The following is an 18,034-nucleotide window of genomic DNA, read 5'->3' as shown; positions in this document are numbered from 1 at the left end:
CCTCAAACCCCAGAAATGTACCATTCAATGTAGCAACTCACCTATATTCGCCCTGCCTCAATGCACTGGTCATGAGTTTATAAATGACAGCACAGTTGATATAACCAATGACCTCACTGATGGCATCACATGACATCACTAAGCATCATTGATGACATGACATCGCTGAAGTTGTTAAACCATGCTTTTATTGCTTTCCAATATTCCTTCCAAAATCACTTTTGTACTCAACAACCTATACATCTGTCTTCACCACTGTCTTCATTGTCATTTGTGTCTTTGGCTTCCTCATTCAAAATTTATTGCACAAGAGTAATGATAACTCAGAGGGAGAAATAGTAAAAAATGATGCCTTCAATGAGGAAGGGAGAGAGGGAGCATGTGAGCTGGCAAGCAGATGTTTGGCTTGATGAAAAAGCAGTTGGTTAGCTCTATAAATGCAGGAGGACCTAAATGGGTGAGTGATTCAGTGTACAGATGTTTAGATGAGTGTGTAAAAGAGTGGGTTGGCCATCATGAGAGTTTGAGACTGAGTATGCAAGTGCAAAATCTATAGGTTCTATTACATTCTCAAGAAGTATTGTCATATGACCAGTAACTGGGATCCCATGCCAGAAAACCAGAAAGCCAAAAAGTGAAAATTCCATGGCTAACTAGCTTACGCACTTGCATCTTAGATACATTGAGCCCATATTTACTAACCTTCCATGCAATGCAATCCGGTTCACTGACAGAATATCAACACCTAAAATATCCCCATACCACAATATCGAGTTTTAAATCTCGACATTCTATATTTATAATGGTAAGTACAAAAATATCGAGAAAAAAATATTGATGTCAAAAATATAGTTGTACAAAATATCGTTTTTTATATATATAAAATAAATTAATATATATTAAATATGTTAACTAATAAAAGTAATTAAATACAATTTGATTTAATATACATTTTGACAAATATAACAAATAACATATATAAAAGTAGTTAAACACACATATATAATAATTAATATATATATATATTTACTTTAAAACAATTAATAAACTATTAATTTTAGTTTCTTTAATAATTTTAAAATTATATAAAATGTTTACTAATAAATAAATATATATATATATATATATATATATATATTCACTTAAAAAACCATAGGTTTCACACATGTTATAGTTAGCTGGACATTTCACTCATAAAAAACCAATGAAATTCCCCCGTTATAGTTAGTGCAGGCAACTATAACTCACGCGACCGCAATCCTCTGCTGATGACGTCAGATATTACATCACTGATGACATATGTGTCTTTATGAAAAATAAATATTTGTAATATATGTATAGCTAAAGATTAATGGAAGAAGACATGGGTAAATAAGTGTCTAAATACAGTGATGTAATATCTGACGTCATCAGCAGAGGATTGCGGTCGCGTGAGTTATAGTTGCCTGCACTAACTATAACGGGGGAATTTCATTGGTTTTTTACGAGTGAAATGTCCAGCTAACTATAACAAGTGTGAAACCTATGGTTTTTTAAGTGAATTTGCAAGGTTTTTTAAATGCTAATTCGTAACTATAACGTGTGTGAAACCTATGGTTTTTTCAGTGAATATATAAACATATAAATATAATCTGCATATCTATATAAATATAAATTCATGCAAACATATACATATATGCATACATATGCATGGTATGTACATGAAAGTTTGAAAAACTCTAATACAAGCAAAGCTAAAAAGCCATCTAATTACAAACAGAATTGCTTTAACTTAAACGAGGGCGAGACCTATTGCATTTTCAATGCTTGTTTAGATTGATTCCATCAAGAAGGCATTCAGATGTGTCCCACATTTTCCATAAATTCTGAATGGTAGCACTCTAGTTGCTCATTAGATCACTGTAGTAAAGCTACTGCTCACCAGGGAAGTCTGCTGCTGGTATTGAAAGTGCATGTTTCAGTCTGCATGTCAGAATTTTTTAATGAAATAGAAGAGGATTTGATAAGTCACTCAAAATGTGCCCTAATTTTTATTTTTTCCTCACTAATCATAATTTCTATGGCAAAATGAACCTCCTCATTGTGTTCCTTTTAAATTAAACTACTCACTCTCTACTACTCACTCGCTACTACTTTCTACTACTCACTCTCTACTACTCACTTTCTACTACTCTCTACTACTCTACTACTCTCTACTACTCACTCTCTACTACTCACTCTCTACTACTCTCTACTACTCTCTACCACTCACTCTCTACTTCTCTACTACTCACTCTCTACTACTCTCTACTACTCTCTCTACTACTCTCTCTCTCTACTACTCCCTCTCTACTACTCTCTCTACTACTCACTCTCTACTACTCACTCTCTACTACTCTCTACTACTCTCTACTACTCACTCTCTACTCACTCTACTACTCTCTCTACTACTCACTCTACTACTCACTCTACTACTCTCTACCGCTCACTCTCTACTACTCTCTCTCTCTACTACTCACTCTCTACTACTCACTCTACTACTCTCTACTACTCTCTACCACTCTCTCTGCTACTCACTTTCTACTACTCTCTACTACTCACTCTCTACAACTCACTCTCTACTACTCACTCTCTACTACTCTACTACTCTCTACTACTCTCTCTACTACTCACTCTCTACTACTCACCCTCTACTACTCTCTACTACTCTCTCTCTCTACTACACACTCTCTACTACTTGCTCTCTACTACTCACTCTACTACTTACTGTACTACTCACTCTCTAGTACTCCCTACTACTCCCTACTACTCACTCTACTACTCACTCTCTACTACTCTCTACTACTCACTCTCTACTTCTCCACTACTCTCTACTAATCACTCTCTACTACTCACTCTGTACTACCCTCTACTACTCACTCTCTCTACTACTCTCTCTCTACTACTCACTCTCTACTACTCACTCTCTACTACTCACTCTCTACTACTCTCTCTCTACTACTCTCTACTACTCTCTACTACTCACTCTCTACTACTCTCTACTACTCACTCTCTACTACTCTCTACTACTCACTCTACTACTCATTCTCTACTACTCATTCTCTACTACTCTCTCTCTGCTACTCAGTCTCCACTACTCACTCTCTACTACTCTCTACTACTCACTCTCTAATACTCACTCTCTACTACTCCCTCTACTACTCACTCTCTACTACTCTCTACTACTCCCTCTTCTACTTACTCTCTACTACTCTCTACTACTCTCTACTTCTCACTCGCTACTACTCTCTACTACTCACTCTCTACTACTCACTACTACTCTCTCCTACTCACTCTCTGCTACTCTCTCTACTACTCTCTACTACTCTCTCTACTACTCTCTCTCTACTCTCTACTCTCTATTACTCATCCTCTACTCTCTACCTTTCTCTACCTCTCTCTCTACTACTCTCTACCTCTCTACCTCTACCTCTCTACCTCTACCTCTCTACCTCTACCTCTCTACCTCTACGTCTCTACCTCTACATCTCTACCTCTCTACCTCTCTCTACCTCTCTCTACACGCACACATATGCACATATATGCATTTATAACTCTGTATGTGTATATATATGTATATACATACATATATAAACATATATATAATCTGCATATCTATATAAATATAAATGCATGCATACATATACAGATATGCATCTTATTTACATGAACTTTTGAAAAACACTAATAAAAGCAAAGCTAAAAAGCCACCTAATTACAAACAGAATTGCTTTAACTTAAACGAGGGCGAGACCTATTGCATTTTCAATGCTTGTTTACTTTGGTTCCATCAAGAAGGCATTCAGATGTGACACATTTGCCATAAATTCTGAATGGTAGCACTCTAGTTCCTCATTAGATCACTGTAGTAAAGCTACTGCTCACCAGGGAAGTCTGCTGCTGGTATTCAAAGTGCGTGTTTCAGTCTGCATGTCAGAACTTTTGAATGAAATAGAAGAGGATTTGAGAAGTCAAAATGTGCCCTAAGTTTTCTTTCTGCAGCACTAGTCATAATTTCTATGGCAAAATGAACCCCCTCATTTTGTTCCTTTGCAAATTAAATGTTTTAAATGTTACCACTTTATTCCAATCAAGATGACTGCAGGTGTGCCATACTTTTGTCATAAGTAAGACTGTTAGCGCTCTAGTTGTTCTTTAAAACACTCTGGGATTTCTGTCATTGAGCTATACTTGGGCTACATCTCGGTGATATTTGTGCTACATTTGGGCTCTTTTGTCTCTGGTGGCCATCTTGGGAGACTTGTTATGAAGTTTCCTAATTTCCTCATTTACTGCAGTCTCCTCAGTAGGCATACTGTCAGTTTTTTACTTTGATTCAATGAAGAAGGCATTCAGATTTGTCACACATTTGCCATAAATTCAGAATGTTAGCACTCTAGTTGCTCATTAGATCACTGTAGTAAAGCTACTGCTCACCAGGGAAGTCTGCTGCTGGTATTGAAAGTGCATGTTTCAGTCTGCATGTCAGAATTCTTTAATGAAATAGAAGAGGATTTGAGAAGTCACTCAAAATGTGCCCTAATTTTTCTTTCTGCAGCACTAATCATACATTCTATGGCAAAATGAACCCTCTCATTTTGTTCCTTTTTAAATTAAATGTTTTAAATGTTACAACTTTATTCCAATCAAGATGCCTTCAGGTGTGCCATACCTTTGTCATAAGTAAGACTGTTAGCGCTCTAGTTGTTCTTTGGAACACTCTGGGAAGCTGCAGTAGAACACAAAGGAATCAACTGACAGTCTCTGCCCTTGTTGGATGTACATGTTTTACTGAGAATGTCAGACTTCATTCTCACATGACTGAGAAAGATAATGTGAATTTACAGAAAATATGCTCTCAGTTTAGCTTATAGATCACCTTCCAATACATTGTGCGCAATGACAGATTCATTGGAGAGCACGAGATTTCACAGGCACTAGCGCGTGCTATGCGATATGCGCCTTGGAGTGTAATATGCACAGGGCAGTGTTGTGTAACCTAACTAGTCTCTAAAGTTGTAATATAAAATATGTGCTGGGGAGTGTAACGTTGCATATGCACTGTGACAAAGATATGGATCCCAGATTGTAATATGTATGGCATAGCGCTGTGCGTTATAACATAGGCATCGAGGAATGCACGTTAGATGGGGCAATATAACCCGTGCGAAGGCAAGTGTGGCATGACATATTCACGGGGTGGTGTTACAGTGCACATGGGCTAGAGAGTGTCATAGCATACGCACTAGCTGGTGGAATACAACACAGGGGTGTGTGGCACTCGGCGGGCACTGGTGGGTGTAACACAGCATTGAACTCAGCCAGGAGCACGCTGTGACTCTCAAGTGAGGTTCGTCTCCTTTCCAGAGAGTAAAATAAAAAGTATTACACATCCGGCGGTGGATGTGTGTTTTATTAACCGTGAGGGGGGTTTCTTGCATAGTTTGGTCGAATTTTTGTCGAATCCCCTTTGAATGACTTGGTGTGCGTGTGTATTAAATGTGCCCGTGAATAGCTACCCATGTTTGTATAAATAAACAACAAGGGTGTCTACTTGGAGAGTAACCACCGGCAGGGGCGCCGGGATTAGGCACGGTAGGGCGTCAGATATGTCAGAGCTTCACTAGCGGTGTAAATACATTCCACGTGGATTCATTGTATGCATAGTCGCCTTTTAATGAATATCACGCAAATCGTCATGGTGGTAGGTACATATGGTTTGTCCAGCATGTCCTAGGTGTTTCTATAAATATATATTTTTTTAAAATAATAAAAAACAAAGGCCGGCCCCGGGGGATGGGGTCCCTGGGGCCATAAGTGGCCTGAGGAGGGGGGCAACGCAGCCCCCCTCCTAAACAATTTTTTTTAAAAAGGCCATGACCCGGGGGTTGGGGTCCCCGGGGCCGATTAAGGCCTTGGGGGAGGAATTAATTTTTTTCAACAAAAAAAATTAGGCCCTGGGGGATGGGGTCCCCAGGGCCAATAAATTAGAAAAAGAAGGGGGGCCACACAGCCCTCCTTCTTAAAAAAATAAAATAAATAAAAGACCAGCATCGCGCCGGAGGCCATGCCCCCTCCTTGCAGCACTCTGCAAATGCGCCCCCTGGTCAGTTGTAAGTTGGAGAATTAATTCCCCTTCAATACTGAGGGTCTCTGAGGGCCAACTAGTCCAACAGGTATCTCCAGTATGCGCCAGGGAGCTGCGTTGCAGACAGGTGTTCTGAGGCCATGCCCCTTTTTACACCACAATGCAACGCAGCTCTGTGGCGCTTACTGGAAGTACCTAGTGGGCTAGTTTGACCCTAGGGACCCTTAGGATTCAAGGGGACTTAATCTCTCAACTTAGAACGGCCACAGGGCGTGCTTACACAGTGGTGAAGGGAGGGGATGGGGCCTGAGGTGACGTGTGCAAACACGCCCTGTGGCGCGTTTTAAGTTGGGGAAATAATTCCCTTTCAATCCTGAGGGACCCTGGGGGCCAACTAGCCCACCAGGTGCTTCCAGTAAGCGCCACTGCTCTGAGTTGTAGACAAGTGGTGCAGGCCGTGCCCCTTTTTACACCTCTCTGCAATGGCGCTTACTTGACGTACCTAGTGGGCTATTTTGCCCCTAGGGACCCTCAGGATTCAAGGGGACTTAATCTCCCAACTTAAAACGGGGCCTGAGGTGACATGTGCAAACACGCCCTGTGGCGCATTTTAAGTTGGGGAAATAATTCCCCTTCAATCCTGAGGGCCCCTGGGGGCTAACTAGCCCACCAGGTGCTTCCAGTAAGCGCCACTGAGCTGCGTTGCAGAGAGGTGGTCCAGGCCGTGCCACTTTTTACACCTCTCTGCAATGCAGCTCTGTGGCACTTATTAGAGGGACCTAGTGGGCTAGTTGGACCCTAGGGACCCTCAGGATTCAAATGAACTTAATCTCCCAACTAAAAACGGCCACAGGGCGTGTTTACACAGTGGTGAAGGGAGGGAACGGGCCTGAGTTAATGTGTGCAAACATGCCCTGTGGCGCGTTTTAAGTTGGAGAAATAATTCCCCTTCAATCCTGAGGGACCCTGGGGGCCAACTAGCCCACCAGGTGCTTCCAGTAAGCGCCACTGAGCTGCGTTGCAGAGAGGTGGTCCTGGCCGTGCCACTTTTAACACCTCTCTGCAACGCAGCTCTGTGGCACTTACTGGAGGTACCTAGTGGGCTAGTTTGACCCGAGGGACCCTCAGAATTCAAGGGGACTTAACCTCCCAACTTAAAACGCCCACAGGGCGTGTTTACACAGTGGGGAAGGGAGGGGACGGGGCCTGAGGTGACGTGTGCTAACACGCCCTATGGTGCGTTTTAAGAGATAGTTTTAATCCCCTGCCCTATTATATACTAGGGGCTTACAGAGGAGGTCATGCTAATCACAGGGGGACCCCAACGCATAGTGTTCCCTAGTGTATGTAGGTGTTTTCACTGTATTCTGAGTGTCTTTTAACATAGCACTGGCTCTAGGACTGGTTAGTCAGACTCAGTTACAACCAGTATCCGTCTGAAAAAGTTGAGGGTACAGGATGATTTTGCAACAAGGCTTCTTTCTGCTCTTCTGTTTGTTCTTCCTGCACTTTTCTTCATCTTTGAGGACTTCTGTTGCTTCTTTCTGCATTTCTTTTTTTTCTTTCTGTGCGTTTTTTCTTCTTTCTTCACATGTCCTATCTCTGTAGGCATAGTTAGAAATTCGCATTTAAAAAACTTTTGAAATTCACTGAAAAAACCATAGGTTTCAGGCACGTTTTATTTAGGAATTAGCATTTAAAAAACCTTAAAAATTCACTGAAAAAAACGTAGGTTTCAGGGGCGTTATAGTTAGCTGGACTTTTCACTCGTACAAAACCATTGAAATTCCCCCGTTATAGTTAGTTCAGCTAACTATAACTCGCGCGCCTGCAATGCACTGCTGATGACGTCACATATTACATCACTCATGACATGGTCAGTGACATCACTCATGACATCACTGATGACATCTCAAATGACATCACTGATGACATCATCCTTGTGATAGAGTGGCAGACCTCCTCTCCCCCTAATATAACCTTTGATACACACATTCAAAAATAGAAACAAAAATTTTCAAAACAATGGACATACCAATACCAGTTACAACAACCTATTCAGTAATTCTAAGATCCACATACACATACACTCATTCACCAACAGTCCAGACTATACAGTCACTCATACATGTACTCACTTATCATATGTACTCATACACCTATACATTCTGTTACACAAGGCCACTCATCCATAGAGTTACTCACACACATAGTCACTCATGCTAATAAAGAATCAAACATCCATTTACTTGCATATACAGTTATACACACACCACCGCACTTACTTCTACAGAAACGTATACATACTTAGTCTTTTAAACAATCACTTATAGAAACACATACTTATTCATACAGGAACTCTTCCAATATCTCACTCTCACATATACTCGCTTATATACACCAATAGTCACATATACTAGTTTAAAACATATGCAGTTACTCATAAAGACACTATTGAGACAGTCATTCACTCACTAACACACCCATGCACACACTCATCCACCCATACAGACCTGCACACATGCTGTCTTCAACACATACAAACAGTGAGTCACTCATTCATGCACCTATGCACTACGTAATACCCCCACCGAACCAAACAGACACTCAGACACTCATACTGATACTCAAAAAACCAACGAATAACCTATATAGACACTCATGTAGCTACTCACCAACTCATGCAGCCACTTATACACAAAGTGAGAGACTGATACAGATATTTACATATTTATACATTACTCACTAAGCCATGTATTCACTAAGATACACTTAGTCAGTTATACAATCAATTTTTCAAAAACAAATCATCCATTTAGACACTTATATACCCATTTATTCTTCCATCGACCTTGAGATATACATAGATAAAACATATGTAATTTTCAGAAAAACACACTTTCACTGGATGATGTCATCAGTGATGTCATCAGTGATGTCATTTGAGATGTCATCAGTGAAGTCATGAGTGATGTCACTGACCATGTCACGAGTGATGTAATATGTGACGTCATCAGCAGTGCATTGCAGGCGCGCGAGTTATAGTTAGCTGAACTAACTATAACGGGGGAATTTCAATGGTTTTGTACGAGTGAAAAGTCCAGCTAACTATAACGCCCCTGAAACCTACATTTTTTTCAGTGAATTTTTAAGGTTTTTTAAATGCTAATTCCTAACTATAACGTGCCTGAAACCTATGGTTTTTTCAGTGAAAATATACATATATATATATATATATATTCACTGAAAAAACCATAGGTTTCAGGTGCGTTATAGTTATTTGGACATTTCTCTCATACAAAACCATTGAAATTCCCTCGTTATAGTTAGTTCACCTAACTATAACTCGCGCGCCCGCAATACACTGCTGATGATGTCACATATTACATCACTCATGACATGGTCAGTGACATCACTCATGACATCACTGATGACATCTCAAATGACATCACTGATGACATCATCCACTGAATGTGTGTTTTTCTGAAAATATGTTTTATTTATGTATATCTCAAGGTCGATGGAAGAATAAATGGGTATATAATTTTCAAAATTGATGAATTTTTGGGGGGAAAATTGATTCAATAACTGACTGATTAAGTGTATCTCTGTGAATATATGGGTTAGTAAGTAATCTTTAAATATGTAAATATCTGTATCAGCCTCTCACTTTGTGTATAAGTGGCTGCATGGGTTGTTGAGTAGCTACATGAGTGCCATGTGGCCCCCCTCCCGAGGCCATAATCTGCCCCGGGGACCCATCCCCCAGGGCATGGGTCTTTTTTTATTTTTTTTATTTTGGTGGGGGGCTGCCTTGCCCCCCTCCTGTGGCCACTTATGGGCCCGGGGACCCCATCCCCCGGGACCGGCCATTTTTTATTTATTTATTTAAAAAAATCATTTTGGGGAGGGGGGCCGTGTGGCCCCCTCCCGGGCCACTAATACCCCCGGGGACCCCATCCCCCGGGGCTGGCCCACTCTGTTGGGGACCGTGGGGGGGTCCCCAATCCCCCCACAGTCTCAGCCGGCTCCCCGCTTCCTGTGGGAGCCGGCATTGCTTTTCCACATGGGGAGCAGCTAACATGCTGCTCCCCATGTGGAAAAGCAATCTGCTTTGCTATTTGGAAGAGAGAGCAGGTTTCCTGCTCTCTCTTCCAAATAGCAAAGCAGTTTGCAATGACAGGGTGGGAGCCAAGAGGCTCCCGCCCTGTCACTGCAAACGGCAGTGTCCCGGGGTGGGCACCCTGGGACACTGCAGGAACTGGCCCTGGGGAGTGGCGGTCCCCAGGGCCATCAAGGCTCCAGGAGGGGGGCCCGTGGCCCCCCTCCCACCTGTTTCAAAGCCCCAGGGGGTGGTGGTCCCCGGGGCTGGGGGGTCCATCACGGACCCCCAATTTACATATTTAGAGCCCCGGGGAGGTGGTGGCTTGAGCCCCCCACACAGGGTATATTTTTTTTAAATAATGGTGGTCCCCGGGGCTGCAGAGGGGCCGTGAGCCCCCCCATTCATTTTTTTAAGCCCCGGAGGGTGGCGGTCCCCGGGGCTTGGGGGGCCTGAGAGCCCCCCAAAAAAGAAATTGAAGCCCCAGGGGTTGGCGGTCCCCGGGGCTGGGGGGGCCTGAGAGCCCCCCAATGAATATTAAGAAGCTCCGGGGGGGTGGCGGTCCCCGGGGCTGGGGAGGCCTGAGAGTCCCCACACAATTGAAATAAGCCCCAGGGGTGGCAGTCCCCGGGGTTGGGGGGCCCCTCTGGGCCCCCCTTTACATAACTACCTCACCCAGGATTTGGCCCCCCGGGGGAGCCCGCGCTTCTTTTTTTTTTTTTGACCGAAATTCGCGCTGGGTGCGCGAATCTCGTCAATTTAAAAAAAAAAAAATCTTTTTTTGGCCCTGGGGTTCTTTGTGGGACCCCCTGAGCAGGCCTAGGTGGTCAGGGTGTTTCTACCGTGCCCCCTTTTTGCGTTTTTCGCGTTTGTTTTTTAGGTTTCTTGTACCTTGGTTCTACCGAGGCACAAGATGGCTGCCAACACTTCCTGATTTGGAGTGTTGACAGCCAATTAGAATACAGCTCGTGCACGGCAGGGTGCGCGCTGGGTGCGCATAGGGTGCGCAGATCCTCCAAGGCCATAGATATATATGCACTTTTAAATGTCATTTTCTCAGGAACTACTGAACGGATTTACACCATTTAAGCAAAAGGCACGAGTCTGAACTAAGGACTACCTCTTTGCCAAATTTAGTGTAATTCCGTTCAGCAGTTCGGGCTGTAGCTGCGGCTAAAGGTCCTATGGGAAGTTGCAGGGGAAAACGTGTTTTGGAACCTCCCTTTTTTCTCGGTCCCTGCTTGACGAATCACCGTGAAACTTTCAAAATAGGAGCGGACCGGAGCTGGCCAAAAGTTCTGAAAATTTCACGAAGATTCGTCAATCGGCGCCAAAGTTATTTCAAATAGAATGTTGCGGATTTCCTATGGAAAATAGGTCCTAACTATAACGATCTACTAGCGACCACCAGTAGATAATATAAATATATATATATATATATATATATATATATATATATATATATATATATATATTATCTACTGGCGGTGATCATGTGATCAAGGCAGCGTCCTGCTGTCGAAACGCGTCATGCCGAGCACTTGCTGTTTGATATGTAGCTGTTCGTGGATGGAATAAACCTGCACATTCAACCTTAAAAGGCATGTTGTGGTCCGTACCTGGTTAATGCTGTGAGAAGCGTGTCAGGATCGTGTATTTTCATATATATATACATATTCACTGGGACATTATAGTTAGTTGGACATTTCATTCGTACAAAACCATAGAAATTCGTCCGTTATAGTTAGTTCAGCTAACTATAACTCACGCCCCCTCAATGCACTGCTGATGACATCACATATTACATCATTCAGCACATGGTCAGTGACATCACTGATGACATCACTGATAGTGGCTGTATGGATGAGTGTGTACTTGTATCAGTGATTGTATAAGAGAGTAAGTATGCGTTAGTATCTGTATGAATAAATGAGGTGGTGTGTGTCTAACTGTATAGGTGAGTAAATGGGAGTGTGATGGATTTTTTGCATGACTGTCTAGGTGTGTGAGTAACTCCATGGATGAGTGACGTTGTGTAAGTGTCTGTATAGGTGTATGAATGCATATGATAGTGTTGTATTAATGAGTGACTGCATGTGTGAGTGATTGTATGGGTGAATGAGTGGATATGTGTGTAGACCAATGAATCAGTGAGTGTGTATGTAGTAACTGGTATAGGTGTGTCGATGGTTTTGAAAATGGTAGTCTGTATTTTACTGTGGGTGTATCAAATGTTATATTAGAGTGTGAGGAGGTGCATCAGATTTTCACGTGGATGATGTCATCAGTGATGTCATTTGAGATGTCATCAATGATGTCATCAGTGATGTCACTGACCATGTCCTGAATGATGTAATATGTGATGTCATCAGCAGTTCATTGCGGGGGTGCGAGTTATAGTTAGCTGAACTAACTATTACGGCTGAATTCCTATGGTTTTTACGAGTGAAATGTATAACTAACTATAACGCCCCTGAAACCTGTGTTTTTTTCAGTAAATTTCTAAGGTTTTTTAAATGCTAATTTCTAACTAAAACGTGCCTGAAACCTATGTTTTTTTCAGTGAATTTTAAAGGTTTTTTAAATGCTAATTTCTAACTATAACGTCCCTGAAACCTATAACATACCAGTCGCGTTTCCAGAGTGGTGGAGAAAGGTGAGCGTGGCCTCCGAAACACCTCTTAGCAAAGTGGGATTTACTGGAGGTAACAGGAGTAGTAGTTAGCCCCCAACGTCAACCTTGGGGGGCAACTACCCTTTTTATTACCACCAGTAAGTCCCACACAGCAGGATTGCTAACTTCTTATATCAGGCCCCGCCCCCTCCCTGCACCACAGTGCAAACGCACCCCCTAGCATGTTGTAAGTTGGGGGATTAAGTCCCCTTGAATCCTGAGGGTCCCTGGGGGCCAACTAGCCCACCAGGTACCTCCAGTAAGCACCACAGAACTGCTTTGCAGATAGGTGGCCCGAGGCCACACCCCTTTTTACACTTCTCTGCAACACAACTCTGTTGCGCTTACTGGAGGTACCTGGTGGGCTAGTTGGACCCCAGGGACCCTGTGAAAATAGTGGGTGGACGCCGTCCACCAGCGTGTACCCCCGACTCGTGCCTTGGGCATAGGTATTTTCCATTGGGAAGGCAGGGGTGTTTCGCTAGGGTGGAGTTCCTCCACCGGAGGGTGGGAGTGAGGAAGGAGGCAGGCCTAAGACGCCACCAAACCCAGCAGCTGCCCACTGGGATCTAAATGAGCACTTTAGACTCATTATAACTCTCTAAGTGGCATACAACAACACTGCAGCGATGGCAGAAGTGACGTCATCATTCTCTGACCCCTGATAACACCACAGTGCTGACTCATTATGCCAGCCTTAGACCCCAAGAGTGTCTTATAATTGCTATTGAGGGGCTTTGAAAACGGCTAGAAGTGAGAACTACAGAAAATTAGCAGGTCTGTCGAAGTCCTGTTTATTTTCTAGTCCTATTAAAGTTTTCATAACTCCTGAAACCAAGTGCAGCTAGCACAATGACAGAAGTATCAAAGGACGAGCCAAGGATAGCCATTTCTAGCTACCCGTGGGTTGCTCTAATTAATGTCCATGTGTAATGGACATGTATTCTATTTCAGACGTCATTGCCTCCTTAGCTAGAGACAGACCACAACACAATGCACAGAACAAATTATCAGAGAATGACTTAGACTCTGTGCTGTAAGCTTCAGAAACACGTGGGAAGGCACCCCACACAGTTCGTTGTACAAGAAAACCATACTCAGGAAAGAATGCACGTGATACATCATATAGTAACATAGCATAATGGTTCACTGCCAACTGGGTACTAGATCAGTGATTTCAAGTTGCCACGTGTATGGACCTTTGCTCTAAGCATTGCAAATACAAACTACAAGTATCATAAGGCAAAGAAAAAACAAATAAAGTAGGCTGAAAGTGGTACTCCAAACCTCCAGCTGAAAACCCAAATGTGTAAACTGGAATTCAAACAAATGCATATCCCACTTATCCAAAATTCACCCAGCCCTCCACATCTTAGTGACTTCACACCTCACTGCTGTTCAATGACCTTCCCTTGCTACCCTTTCACACCTGGGGCGAGGCCACTCATTCTTCACTTTCCCCTGCCTTTATTCCCACAGGTCATGCTCAGTGACATAATAGGACTCACTGCAACACTGTATGGATGCCACATAAAACAAACGTTGGTACATCTGATAGGTCTAACCGTTAACAGACGGATGCAGACGCATGGGCTTTGCCAGTGTATTGTTTGACATAAGGTATGACCAAAAACAGTCCATGAGGACCATCCGTGCGTGTGCATGCATGCAGACACAAGGACGTCATTCTGGGATTTTATATGGCAAATGTCTTAAAAAATTGCGAGATGTAGCTGTGCATGAACTCACATGCTCATGTGCTTGCAGCTATCTTGCAATGATTTCGTTACAGATTGACAAGCTATTTCAAGGTGACAGCCCAGCTCTTCACATGAAGATACATTCATGAGCACCCAGCTGCATCCATCTAGGAATCTTTTTAGTCAAACTATAACAAAAAACATTGCAAGAGAGCCATGGGCATATGTGCATGCATATTCACACACAGTGAATAGTTGCAATTATTTTTCATATATGTTATCCTTAATTTATCACTCAAATATTGCCAACATCCATTTTGGAATGATAAATTAAAGAAATAATGCATGGAAGGAATGCCTAACAAACGGGCTCAATTGAGCACTGGGTAGCACTGTGCAGCTGATTGACTGCTGCAAAAATAACAAGCAATGGAAATGAAATAGGTCTTGCATTTGCTTGAGTGACAGATATTGGCGTTGTAAACAACAATATCTTTTACCCATGCGTTATGGAGTGTATGTATGTGACATGTAGATGAATTGTGTGGTTAGGGTTGGAATTATCAGTTGTGGAAATGTGTGTAGTGGAATTGTGCAGTGTGGAATGGATTTGTGTAGTGAATTATATTTGCATGCTGTGCAGTGGAAATATGTGGATAGTAGTTGTGTGGTATTGAGTGTATCGGAAGTATGTGGAGTGGGATTGTGTGTTATGTGTAATTATGTGGAATGGTATTTTAAAGATGTATGTAGTGGAGTTTAATTATGTGGTGTGCTCTTGAATTTTGAGGCATTATGTGGAATTCAGTGGTGTGTATTGGATGTATGTAATGTGTAGTGTAATTGTGTTGTTGAGTTGAATTATGTGGTTTGGTGTCAAATAATGTCATGTGGATTGGAAATGTGTGGAGTTAAATTATGTTATGAGGAACTGTGTGGATAGGTTTGCCTTTTTGGTAATGAAAAAAAACAAATAGGTAGGAGCTAAGCTCCAGATCTGTGTCTTTGGGTGTTAAAAAAACATAAAGACAAGTTTATGCTATCTAATAGCATCTTATGTTATGCTTTTTTATGCTTTTGTCGTATCTTATCAGCCCTATTTTATGTTATATTGTAGTATGCCATGTTAGTTTATGCAATGTTATTTTATATTATCCAATTCAACCATAAGTTGAGTTAATGTTGAAGATGTTAAGTACGGTCCATACCGTACCAGTATTGCATTTAGGTCACTGTAAAGACAAGGACATTGTATGTATTTTGTGAAAAGGGGAGAAGCTATATGATAGACTGACAGAAAAGGTAGCCTCTTAGGTGTTTTGGTGCAGGGATAAGGTTTGGTAGTGACAATGGCTGGGATAACAGCTCTTGAGAGAAGATTCTCTTTCCTTTCAGAATATTTTTAAAATCTCCGCCAGTGGAGGACTTTGAATCTTTGGAAGGTCATTGAGCAGGAGGTAATTTCTTTCAGATCTGAGGCAGGGCTGCATCTATACATAAACTTGTATGTTTGATGCTATTTCCATTTGCTATGTCTGCAAATTCATTTCATATAATGTATAGTACTTGGCGGCTGCTTTGCAGTACGGTAAACGTGTCAAGAAACCTTCTAACTCAGCCAAATCTGTCCCGAGAAAGACACCACTGACAGGTACCTGTAATGTAAAAACCCAGCATCCTCCAGAGCGTGGGAGAAGAGGGGCTCCGTTAATGCTTGCTGTGACTGTCTGGCGGCTACTGTCCCCGCCAGCCCCCACAGTGCAGATGAGTGACAGGAGAGCAGGGAGCTGGGGCTAGGAGGTGCAGGTCCATGTGCTGTTGCTGGCGGGAGCAGATCCATGCAGCTGGGGGCAGGAGCCCAACCTGCTACCACCACGTGGACCATTCAGAAACCCTCACAGGTGGAAAACCAACGTGAGAGAGGAGTGGGCATTCACAGAGGTGGAGAGATAGCTGAGGGAGAAACAGGGGCAGCAGCGCCTCAGATGTAAACTAGAGCTGCCAGAGAGGGACAGGGAGAATAAACAGGAGAGACACGCTATATAGCATGGTAACATAGAGAAACGGTCGACCATCACCACACAGCAGTAACCTTGTGCTGTCAGGGCAGGGGGAGAGGGGCTGGGGATAAAAGACATAGAGGGAATAGACTGAGGTGTGATAACCTCATATGAGGTTGGGAAAGGGAACGTCAGGTGTGTGGAGAAAGAGAAAGGACATAGATATAGAAAATGGAAAGGGAGTCAGAAGGGGGTAAAAATCTAAGAAATAGAAAGAGAAGAAAAGAAGAATTGGAGGGATTAAATGGGTGTGCAGAACAGCTACTGAACATAATAGCCAGGCACAGCAGGGGGAGTGCTAGGAGAAAGGGAAGAGATTGGGAGAAGAATTAGAGGGAGCCATGAATAAGGTGACTACTTGTCAGCTATTTATACGACAATCAGTAAATTCAGCATAACATCTGTCATTCTTTGTTGCTCATTTATCGGATGCCATTTATCTGTAATTAAATCACTTTCTGGGTGCATAACAGCCATACCACTGGTTGAACAAATTCTGTGTGCCATCTCTAAGTGGGAAGTACTGCTAATTGCATTGTGATGTGACCTAGGATAGGAGCACCGGGGTCATGTCACCCAATGCCTGCGCATCACACTGAATTCAATTGGTTGTAGACGCCACATGAGCTATGCAGGGGTATTGGGGGGTGTCCTCGACGACTACTTCTGATGCGAATGACAGTTATTAACACAGTGCAGTGACATTTTGTCTCCAGCCTAAGCTAGGCTTTCTGAGCCTATTCTTTGTGACGGGAGGAGTGAGCAGGAAAACAAAGGTAGCTCGGAGAAGTACACAGGGTGGTTAAAGTGAGTGATGCTGATGTACCCATTCGGCTGGCATAGCAGTACAAGCAGTAGAAAACAACATGGCTGGTGCTTGTTTGAACACATAATGGGATTGAATTATAATTGTGCATTCTAAACGAGTGTCAGCCATCTTACATGCTGATATCGAGGGGAGAAGATATGGTGTAAATGCTAGAGCGGCCAACAGTGAGGCCGGCGAACAGGGTTCGAGTCTCGGAGGCCCAACATCCTTTGTTTGTGACTAAATCACTTATTGTGAAGTGTTCCAATACCTGTCAAATTGCAGAAGAAAAAACAAAAAAACAAAGGGGGTAATAAATGCAAAAAGATATCCTCTCACTTGGAAGTGAGTTAAGGGGCCATACTGATGGCAAGGAAAGCTGCACAGATGAAGCACGGCTGACAAAGTGAAACAAATAAAAAAAGAAAAGGGTGCCAAAAGCAACAATTCCAAACAAAAAGTTCTTCCAAACCACAACATAAAGGGCCTTGGAAAAGACAGCATAGGTAATGGGAGGGGGTGCAAGAAATTGTACCTGCATTAAAGTCGACGACCACTAATTAAGGATATTTAATGTGTAGTGT

At 42.7% G+C, this 18,034-nt stretch overlaps 1 protein-coding gene across 2 annotated transcripts in view; it reads left to right on the top strand.

Moving 5' to 3' along the window:
• LOC146798005 (mitogen-activated protein kinase kinase kinase kinase 5-like) overlaps positions 1-18,034 on the top strand; it is a 581,883-nt gene that overhangs the window by 175,652 nt on the left and 388,197 nt on the right. The gene's annotated exons all lie outside the window — the stretch shown is intronic.

This window comes from Triturus cristatus, chromosome 9 (assembly GCF_964204655.1).
Source record: "Triturus cristatus chromosome 9, aTriCri1.1, whole genome shotgun sequence".
NCBI classification, from domain to species: Eukaryota; Metazoa; Chordata; class Amphibia; order Caudata; family Salamandridae; genus Triturus; species Triturus cristatus.
The sequence above is the reverse complement of the archived record's forward strand: the minus strand, read 5'-3'. Positions and strand labels throughout refer to the sequence as shown.